The 10,402-nt window shown below is 36.6% G+C and overlaps 1 long non-coding RNA gene across 1 annotated transcript; it reads left to right on the top strand.

Annotated features, from left to right (window-relative positions):
• The first annotated feature begins 590 nt into the window (after nucleotides 1-590).
• Nucleotides 591-9,611, top strand: LOC119046183 (uncharacterized). The gene is made up of 3 exons (XR_005081927.2): nucleotides 591-674; nucleotides 7,442-7,576; nucleotides 9,548-9,611. It is a non-coding gene; the product is annotated as an uncharacterized LOC119046183 (long non-coding RNA).
• The last annotated feature ends 791 nt before the right edge of the window (nucleotides 9,612-10,402 follow it).

Genomic DNA, 10,402 nt, shown 5'->3' with positions numbered 1-10,402 from the left:
TCCTATGAGCAGTGCTGGGAGGTTAGCAGTAAACCTATTTTCAGGAAGAGCCTTGCAAGTCCCTATTTTCTTATGTGGATCATAGATATTTTGTTGAAGTGAAGGGAGCACATGAATCTCCCATAAATTCTTTCATTCGTACAACCCTGTCAATTCTTTTTATTTTGTTTGTTTCAACCTGTTGGTGTCAACCCTTCCTTCATTTCCTCCATTAGACTCACACTGGCACTACGCTGTGGGGTTAAACCATCTGACTAAACACTACGGTTTAAAAGCAAGATTAGAGCTATGATACAGAATTATCATGAGGCTTAAACAAGTTAATGTACAAGAGAACTCAGAATAGCAACTGGCACATTGTAGATGGTCAACCAGTGTTAAGTGATGAGGATGAAGATGATTATCTCAACACAGAGAAAAATTCCACTGAACTCTATGTTTCATTCATCAATGTGTTTTGACATACCTATACCACAGGTATATAATTTATTATTATATTTAAAAATGCAACTGAATATCTGGTAGAGCATTTTTAACTGAATTTTTCTAAATATTTTTACATTTTTTTATTCCAGGTGAATTTCAGAGCCATTTATGTCAAACACCAATGGCTGTCCTGATCAGAAGTGAAATGATGTATAAGATATGAATTTGGAGAGAATTCACTGAGCACGGTATTGCATTTCCTTCCCAGGCCATGTCGATGCCTCCATATATTCGTGCATTGTACTTAGTCTTTAAGGAGAGATTTATTGTGATATATCTCACACATTTCTAGTCACATTTATTCATGAGTTTTATATGATTTGCTGCTATTGTGAATTATCCACAACATTCTAAATGGTTGCCATTTATTTTACAAAAGCAATTGAATTTATTCATTTATTCTCTACTTTAGCCATCTTACTGAATTCTCTCATGGTTTCTCAGTTAAATTTGATAACCTGTAAAAATAAAATAGGAGAAAATGTGAGTCATAAATATTCTGAGAGATTCTGCCACAGCAGAGAATAATTACAGAAAAAAAGTTTTCCTGAAAAATTTAAGAGGCAAGAATTCAAGAAAATAGATAAATATGAATTGTAATGTTGGCTGTTTTTTTCATTTTAAGACATTTCATTTCATTTTTATATCTTTCAAAAGATATCCTTTTAAAGTATATACTCTGATTTAATAAAAACACACATAAGTGATATTTTTACTATTTTTCTTAATCTTTTTTAAAAATACAAACATGATCCTTCTAACCTTAATTTTGGCAAAAAGTTACCCCTTGCTGAAGTGCCATTTTAGTTAGTTTTTTGTTTTTTGTTTTTTTCAGAAAAATAGACTCTGGGATAACTTCTTTTTATTTAATTCATAGTGGCTTCACTGATGGTCATTTCCTTTGCTACATAAATATGTAATTCACCCTAATACTTTGCCTAGGGCTGTTCTGACTTGCTGGCCACATTTTGTGGCTTACATGCTTTCTACTGGTTTTGAAACTTGGAATAAAAATTGCCTGATTTTTGCTCATTTATTCAATAACTTGGTCTTGCTTCGTGGCGACTGGCAACTGTTCAGCAATTTCATCTGCAATCCCTTTGTCCCCTGGGATGTAACAGACTGGAGACAGGAGATCTGGACTAGTGACGAGTTGGTAAGGTGATATCCGAAGGTGTATTCATCAGTTTTGGCCTTTAGCTCCCTCTTACTAATGTTCCCTTTTCCTGGATTTCTTCTCTGAGTGATTTTATTTGACAGAAAGAATTTAAAAGCAGATCAAACAGTTAATCATTCTTATTAATTCATTCTCACACTTTCTTACCCCCAAGCAAGCTTTTTCTTATTTTTCACCTGAATGTACCTAAATATATTTATTTTATGTACTTTACAATGTTTTGAAGCCTAAGCTCTGGCCTATCTTACATATCTATTGCTGTCTTCTATATTTGTTCTAAGTTGTATGCCCCTTCTTTCTTCCTCTCAATATGTTTATTTAGAGGCTGAGCTCATTATAATACTCCCTCAGCAGTCATTTCAGACTCATTATGAATTTTGCCTTTCCTATGGATTGGGGAGAATCTGAGTCTAATTAAATACATTTAATTTTTGCATAGATATCTACCTTCTTAAGTTACCATTTTTTTCAGAGTCTCAGGCTCTGTCATTAAACCTAGATATATTCTGAACTTTTGAAGTCCACCCCTAAAAACCTAAATATTAGATTTTACTTTTGGATTTAAATGGTTATCTTACCAATATCTCAGGTTACTACCTTTCCCAATGTCCAACTGAAATACCAAGGAAGTCAGAGAAAACAAGGAGAATATGCATATGCATATGCATGCACACACTTACATACACTAAAAAGAACAGTAAATTGGTTGAATGATTCCAACAGAAATTCAATCTTTACTAAATACAGTGTTGAGTGAGTCTACTGAAACATGCTTTTAGGGAGCTACCTGTGCTACTTGACCTGACACAGTATTAGTCTAGTCACAAGAAAGTAGGTTGGAAAGCATCTACACCTGCCTCATTCATAAATTCAATGACCATAATAACCTGTAAACCAGGCAACTAGCTCTGAGTCATTGCAATGCATGAATGATTGTCTTCGAGTAAATCCTAATGCTGCTTCCACTACATTCCCAAGATCCCATGATCTCATGTTTTCAAAGATTCCTTTTTTATCACTACATCTTAGAGATAAAACTTATGGAAAACAGCTAGACAAGAAACAGTGACAGTGGGAGAGGCTGGGGGTAGAATCAGGCAGGAGATTGACAATGGCACGCCATGTTCTGAAAGTTAAATGTTTTCCCCACTTGGTGCTCTGAGGGTATCGGAAAGGATAGCTCTGTTGGAAAATAATAACAAGCATCAGTGCTTTTATAAATTTACTCATTGTGGAATATGTCAATTTCCCCATTATCTTTTACATCTCCTGTCTTACGTCTAACTTCTCACTTCTTCACTCTGTTCTAGTTTCACTGGTCCCCTTAAAATTCTGTAAACCCACCAGTAATGTTCCCATCTCAAGACCTCGGTACTTGCCACAGGCTTTGCTTATAATGATCTTCTGAGAGACAGCTGCATGCATCACGCATTTCCTTCATATCTGTGCACATTTATCTCCTCTCAAGAAGGCTTTCACTAATGACCCTACACAAATGGCCATGTTATTCCTCTCACTCTGTTTCAGTTTTCTCCTCAGCATTTATCTCCTGACATTCTAAGTAATTACCCACTCATTTTGTTTTCAATTTCCCATGATGACAATTTAAATTCCAGGGAGTCAGGGTGTTTGTTTAATTTACTGTTGGTTTTTCAGAGCCAAGAGTAGTGCCTGGATACTAGTTGATGTTTTTGGATGAATGGATGAATCATATTATATATTGTAGAACCAGCAGTGGACATGAAAGGAGATTACGCTTCGGTCTAGAAGAATTGTACTAGATGCAGTGTGCTAAGAATATGGAAAATAGATTAAATGTTGTGCACATCAACATGATTTCCAGCTGTATATCTGAGAAGGACTTTAGAACAGAATGTAAGTGGAGTTAACCCAAGGTCATTTCATACTCTCACTGATTGACAAATGCTAAGTATGGAGATGCCTTTATTGTAGTCAGTCATTATGTAAAAAAAATTAATTCTATAGCAAAATCTCCTAACAAAGAGAAGCAAACATAATTTCAGAGCTCAAAAAAATCTGAAATTAATTCTGAATTAATTTGGTTCCCAATAATTCTTTTGGGAACCAAAAGAATATGTATTATTTATAGTCATTATATATGTTTATGTGTATATATGCACAATAGGAATAGAAATGCACAAAAAAAGCATATGCTGAAAAAATATTACTATAAGATAAAACAGACATTAAGAAAATAAAAATATAAGAAAGAAAATGAAAATGCACACTGGATAGATATAATGTAAACTTGGCATTGAGAAATATCAAATCAGAGATAAAAAATGTAAGGGCATCTAGCGGAGTAGAGCAGTAAAGGACAAAAAAAAACGAGATACTGAAGAAGATGGTTGATCAGCTGCAGGGAAAATGTGAAGTTGTCCCTGAAGAGTAATTTTACAGTCAGCGTGATGCTGGGGCACAGAGAACAGCTGATAAAAGGTAGAAAACTTTTCATCAGCAATTTTACATGTCAATTACATGTCAGAAGATGATGGAATCACCCATTCAATTTTGATGGAAATGTAATCACCAAAATTACTACTCACTTTCAACAAGTCGAAGTTGAAGACAAAAGTGTCACAAAGATATTTTCAGAAATCCAAGAGACAACGACTTAAAAATTCTGCTTTCTAGTTACAAAGCTTAGCAAGGTCACAAGATAGATAATGGGCATGGAAGTCCCAATAACAAATCTTTGGTATTGTTCTGGAGGAAACTTCAGACTGAATCATATGGGGACAAAGGTCATGTCCCCAGTGAGGTCATGTATACTGATAAGGTAAAGAATTTTGGACTTTTCTGGTAGGTCACAAGATTGCCTCCTCTGCCAGGACTTCAGATGCCAGTTGCAAGTCCGGGTTGCGCCTGGGCTTCTGAGCAAGTAGCTATTTGATTGGAGGTTTCAGTGACTGCCTCCTCCTTGGCTTCCATAATTTGCTAGAGTGATTGACAGAACGCAGAGAAACATTTTGCTTACTAGAGTGCAATTGTTATAAAGGGGTATAACTGAGGAACAGCCCGATGGGCAAGGTGTGGGGAAGGGATGCAAAGCTTCCATGCCTTCTTGTACCCGGACCTCCGTGTGTTCACCATCTCTCACACTCATTATCTAGTGTCATTTTATTCTGTTTTCTCTGTTGTATCTAGAAATTTCAGGACCAGGGGAGTACCTTTCAAGCTCCCAGTTCCCCATTACCATCTCTTTCATAGAGGAGGCATCAAGCTTTCATTGACCATAACCAGGCAGGTTGATCTCCTCAGCAGGAAAACAAATTTAGCAGCTTCCCTGCACATTACTGGGACAAGACCCTTGAATCTGCTCCTAATGGTTACAGCTTAGAGTGTCCCCTTCCCACTGGCCTTGGTATTCTGTCTCCCTTCCTGACAGGTCTCACTTCTCTGAATTGGCTCATGGGGGGCTTAGTGTGATTAAATCAACCCGCAACATCTGTAATTGCCAACCATTAACACCATTGGCTAGTTTAACTCAGCAGCTACCAAGATGCTTAAGATGGTTAAAATAGAAGAAATAAAGGCATACAAATGATCTTATACTGTGCACCAGATTATTTCACAACAAACCCAAGTTAAAAAAAAGTCCATTTTAGAAGTTCTTTCCTTTTTGAGGTTAATAAACTTAATTGCTTTATCAAAGAAAAGAAAGCTTAAGGAGATATAGAAAAACATATGCATATTTTCACTAAAATTGTTCTTACTTTATATGTATGTGTGGATTTAAGAGATAAAGTATATTTATGTTGGTCTCTGCCTCTAATTCCTAGAACAAAGCTCTAAAGCCCTTGTAATCTCCTAAGTGATAAGAAGCATTAGGAGCATTTCCTGTTTTAATATTTGTCTTTGACCTTGTTCCTGACACAGGATTCCTAACCCCTATAAATCTGTTTGTGATACAACCACTAGGAGCATTTTTTATTTTTACCAAAGTGTCTCTGAGTAGGCTCTTCAGTGGGGGCTGACCACAAGAACGAGCAAGCCATGATTTGAAGTTTGGTATTTTCAGCCCCACCCCCACCTCCACCCCCATTTCTGTGTAGGGGGGAGAGAGGCTGGAAATGGAGTTAACAATGGATTGTGCCTGCTTGAGAAAGCCCCCAAAAAACACCAATAGCGTGGGGTTTGGAGAACTTCCAGGTTAATGAACACATCCACATCTGGAGGGTGATGCCTTCCAGTTCCATGGGGACAGACACTCCTGCACTCCAGACCCTTGCAGACCTTGCCCTTATCTCTTCATTTGGCTGTGCATCCGTACCCTTTATCATCCCCTTTCACAAACTGGTAAACATGCATTTCCTTGAGTTCCGTGAGCTGCTCTAGCAAAGTAACTGAACCTGAGAAAGGGTCATGGCAACCTCTGATTTTGTAGCTAAATTGAACAGAAGTTGTGGGTGGGGACAAACTACTTTTGATTTGCGTCTGAAGTAGGGTGGGGACAGTCTTGTGGGACTGAGCCCTTAACTTGTGGGATTTGACACTATCTCCAAGTAGACAATGTTTGAATTAAGTTAAATTGTAGGACCCCTAGCTGGTGCTGTAGAGAATTGCGTGGTGTGGGGGGAAAACTGCCACAGAGATGATGATCAGAAGCATCAGAAGTAAAGTGTTTTGTGTGAGTAGCAAAGGAGACACATGAGAGAGAAAGACCCAGGAGGGAGGGAAAGACAACCAGGTTGTTTTTCCCATACAAGCTGATTTATGCCTTTTTTCTACACTTTTATATGAGAATATTGGATAGTACCTCAGGGTCACTCTTCAAAGCAGATGAAGGCAGTAATATTTAAGGACTGCTTATATTAATTAATTATTAAATTAATAAAATATATGTTGCCATTTGTATCATTTGAAAGAAGAAATGAAAGTTCAAAGGTGATTAGAATTTTTTTCAGGATCACAGAATTATTAAGCAGCAAAAGAAAGATTTATTCTCAAATTTCTTCAACAAATTTCTCCCACAATCCCATTCTACCTTCTCCTATTTCACTATTAAAAATACTTACATTTAAAAGAACCCCTGCGTTTATAATAAAAATCAGCCAAGTAGAGTAAATGTGGCTACATTTTCATTCTAAATATATCCTTTATAAATCTTCATCACTGGGAGAAGTTGCAGAAAGATGTGATTGATAACTTCAATTCCATGTGTGTTTGCTCACAGCAGCATTGAAACGTGAACTCAGAGATGGACACTTCAGTCCACACCTGCACAGCATGTTCAGGAGGGCACAATGGACACACATCTTCCAGTGTTTCTGCACAGAAGCTTTTATTTCACCTTTTTGAGGAAGAGAAATAGATTTAAATTCTTTCACTCCATGTTTAGAGATTCTTCTTTGGCTAAATTATTTTTTAATTCCCCTAAGTCATTGTGTTAGAATTCTCACAGTGTCTAACTAACTTTTGCCTTCAGTGAAACAAAAGATTCATTCAACGAACTGACAGACAAAACAAAGAATTACTGGCAATAATATTTTGGTTCATTTTGTTGTAACAAAGATTTCATTTATGCTTGTTGTTGATAGCCGCCTCAAAATTCATACAAAGAGAAGTCAAATGATCCTGTTTCCTTTGGTGAAAATGGATCTGTAACTTTAAAATGTCAGCTGTTTCACTGAAGAGTCATATTTGATCAGGTTTGAGTCTTGACATGCAAAGACATGTACTAGTCATAAAACTGAAAAATGTCGTAAAAAATTTAAAGGCAAATTAAATGACATCACCCAAGTCCTCTACGTCTAGGTAAGGAAGAGGACCCTCCGAGTCTGCCTTCTGCCCCCAGAGAGCTTTGCTCTACACCTGCCAAGGCAAAGATGCACAGTGTGGGTGTGAAGGCCAGAACCAAGGCTGCTTCGCTCCCTACCCTGACTGATGCTTGTAAGTATGGAAGAAAGTTCAAGGCCTAATTGTTCTCTCTTTTGAAATGTAAGTATCTGCTAAAAATCATTAGAACACTTATTTATGGCAATATATGTGCCCCTGTGTTCACTGTAGCATTAATCATGGTAGCCAAGATGTGGAAAAAAGCTGTGTCCTTCAGTGAGTGATTGGATAAAGATGTGGTACGTATATATAGTGGAATACTACTCAGCCATACGAACGGTAAAATGCTGCCATTTGTGACAACAAGGAGTCAAATACAGGGTGACGGAAGGAGACTAGACTTTGGGTAGTGGGCACACAATGTAATATACAAAGGGTGTATTAGAGAATTGTACACCCGAAACTTATATCATGTTATCAACCAATGTTGTCCCAATATGTTAAAAAACATTGGAGTGGAAAGCCAGCCCTCCTACCCTATTAGAATACAAGCCCAATTCCCCAGGATTTCGCCCCTGGCTACTTCTTAGGCCTCCTCTCCCCTCTCATCACCTCTCACTAGTCTTACACACACAAGGCAGGCTCCTGTCTCAGCCACTTTGCAACTGCTGTATTCTGTGTCTGAAACCCATTTTCTCAGATATGGCCACTCAGTTTGTTCCCTAAGCTCCCTTAGTTCTCCGTTTAGTCACCTTATTAGAGAGGTTTTTCTCAAATGCACAGTTAAGAATGGGATCTTCTTTCCTCCCTTCACTCTGTTGTCTTGCATTATTTTTCTTTCTGCCCCTTAATTACCACCCTGCACACAATGTATTATTTAATTCCCGAGTCTCTGCCTCTACAGAACTGAAAGCTCCAGGAGAGGGGAGGCTTTCATTTTATCATCTTTTCCACAGAGCTACGCCCCCTCAAAAGACTGATTAAAGAAATTGTTAAGCGAAATTAGCAAGGCATTCTTTTTTACTTCAACCATCCATAGTGATGGGCAGAAGGGCTTTTGTTGCTTTAGTGACCAGGAAATGGGGGTGAAGGAGGGGTCAGTGAATGGAAGATTTAGGGGAGCATCTCAGAAAGAGACAAGGCACACCCAGGCCTCAGATTATCCCAAGATGAAAGAGAACTCTGAAGTCACACTGCTGATCACTTAGTTAGGTTTCAGCTTTATCCAGAATTTTCTGCTTACCTCTATTGATCCTATTTCCTTTTTTGAAAAGATGTAAGTTTTATAATTGTGAAGTTAAACTGATGCCATCTCCTTCTAGAAGGAAACAGAAGCACCACTTAGATTAACTCAAGAAACTTCTATTTAGAATTTTTTGTGTGTGTTTTTTAATATACCTTCCATATAATGGCTTTTAACTTCTCAGTACAGAAAATGCTTACTGGGATAAATTTAGAACAATCTGATCTGATTCCTGGGGCTTTATAGTACTCATATTATTGTTCAGGAAAAAGGAATAATGAACTAGCTAAGAATAATAATGTGAGAGATAGATTGTGGTGATAGCATACTATTACCCACTTAAACATCTCTGAAAATCAGACTTCCTTTATTACTTTTTATGGAGCCAAAAATATGCCTACCATTATAAGAAGCCTCTTATCTGTATCTTGTATGTCTTTCTGAATAAGATAGCTATGTTCTGTCTGATTTGCTGTTCTATTTCATTGTGCAGAACTTAGTGTTTTCCACCTTCCTTTATAGAAACAGAGAATACTAGAATAGTTTAGGCTTTTAGAGTTTTTACCCTTAAAGGCCAAGTACATCTATACAAAACATATAAAAGTAAATTAATTTCCTCATAAAATACAATGTGTATTTCATATTCAAGCATGTTCTTTCTTCTTTAACATTTTATACATTATCTTAAATGTATAAGCTGCCAGAAGCTTAGCAAAGAAGTAACAAATAACTTACATTATTTTTCCTCCAGAATTAAACTAATGCCACAGATGTACAATTAATTCCCACAATTTCAAATACAAATTTCTACTCATTAAGACCTCTTCAAATTTTTTTCACAGGATTGTACTTAGAGTTATTGTGAGTGAAAAGAGTTTCTATTTCCGTAATGATCATCACCATGAGTGTAGCAATGGGTGGCATCCTATTGGTAAGTTTTCTAGAAGGTATGATAATGAAGTAGATTGTAATTGAGTTCTGAACATGAACAAAACATGAAAAAAGATAAATTTAGTTGGTAGATTGTACAAATATATTATGGTTAGAGCGTAATGCCTTTTTAATGTTTTCTTTCTAAATGAGAAAATTGCATTCTTTGAATTTTTAAAGACTCATATGTTGGTAATACTCTGGCCAGTTCCATCTTCAAATCATTTTTTATTGCTTAACTTATCATTACTGGTAGGAAATTATTTATCTTTACAACCAAAGTATTTAAGCTACAGCCTGAACATAGAGGGATATTTGATGTTCTTCCTTAGGCACTGTTTTGCTAATTGAAGATTTTCCTATTACTGCAAAGCTCAGTTTTGTTTTGTTTTGTTTTTTTGTACAGAGGGTGAGGCAAAAAGGATTTAAGGTCCTAGAGCAGTTAATAATCATTTACTTATATGCCTAGCTTAATTCTCCCTTTCCATGTGTTTAGTTATGCTTTATCAGTTTTACTTGAAAATAGTTATAATTATATTAATGGGTTCAATCCACAGATCATTTATGGTATCCTAAAAAGGATCCTCATCTATGGTCAGTGCTATTATATTATCATCTTACAAAGAAAAAAAAACTTAAAAAGTGAAAAAACATAAAGCTGGTAAGTGGAGTAAGCAGAATTTTAATGCAGATCTGTCTTGCTCTAAGCCTACCCTGAAAACCGTTTGTTATTTATTGCTCAGGGGAGGGAAGTTGCCTGTATTGGC

This window comes from Artibeus jamaicensis, unplaced genomic scaffold (genome assembly GCF_021234435.1).
Source record: "Artibeus jamaicensis isolate MK-2021 breed Jamaican fruit bat unplaced genomic scaffold, CSHL_Jam_final scaffold_474, whole genome shotgun sequence".
In the NCBI taxonomy this organism is placed as follows: domain Eukaryota; kingdom Metazoa; phylum Chordata; class Mammalia; order Chiroptera; family Phyllostomidae; genus Artibeus; species Artibeus jamaicensis.
The sequence above is the reverse complement of the archived record's forward strand: the minus strand, read 5'-3'. Positions and strand labels throughout refer to the sequence as shown.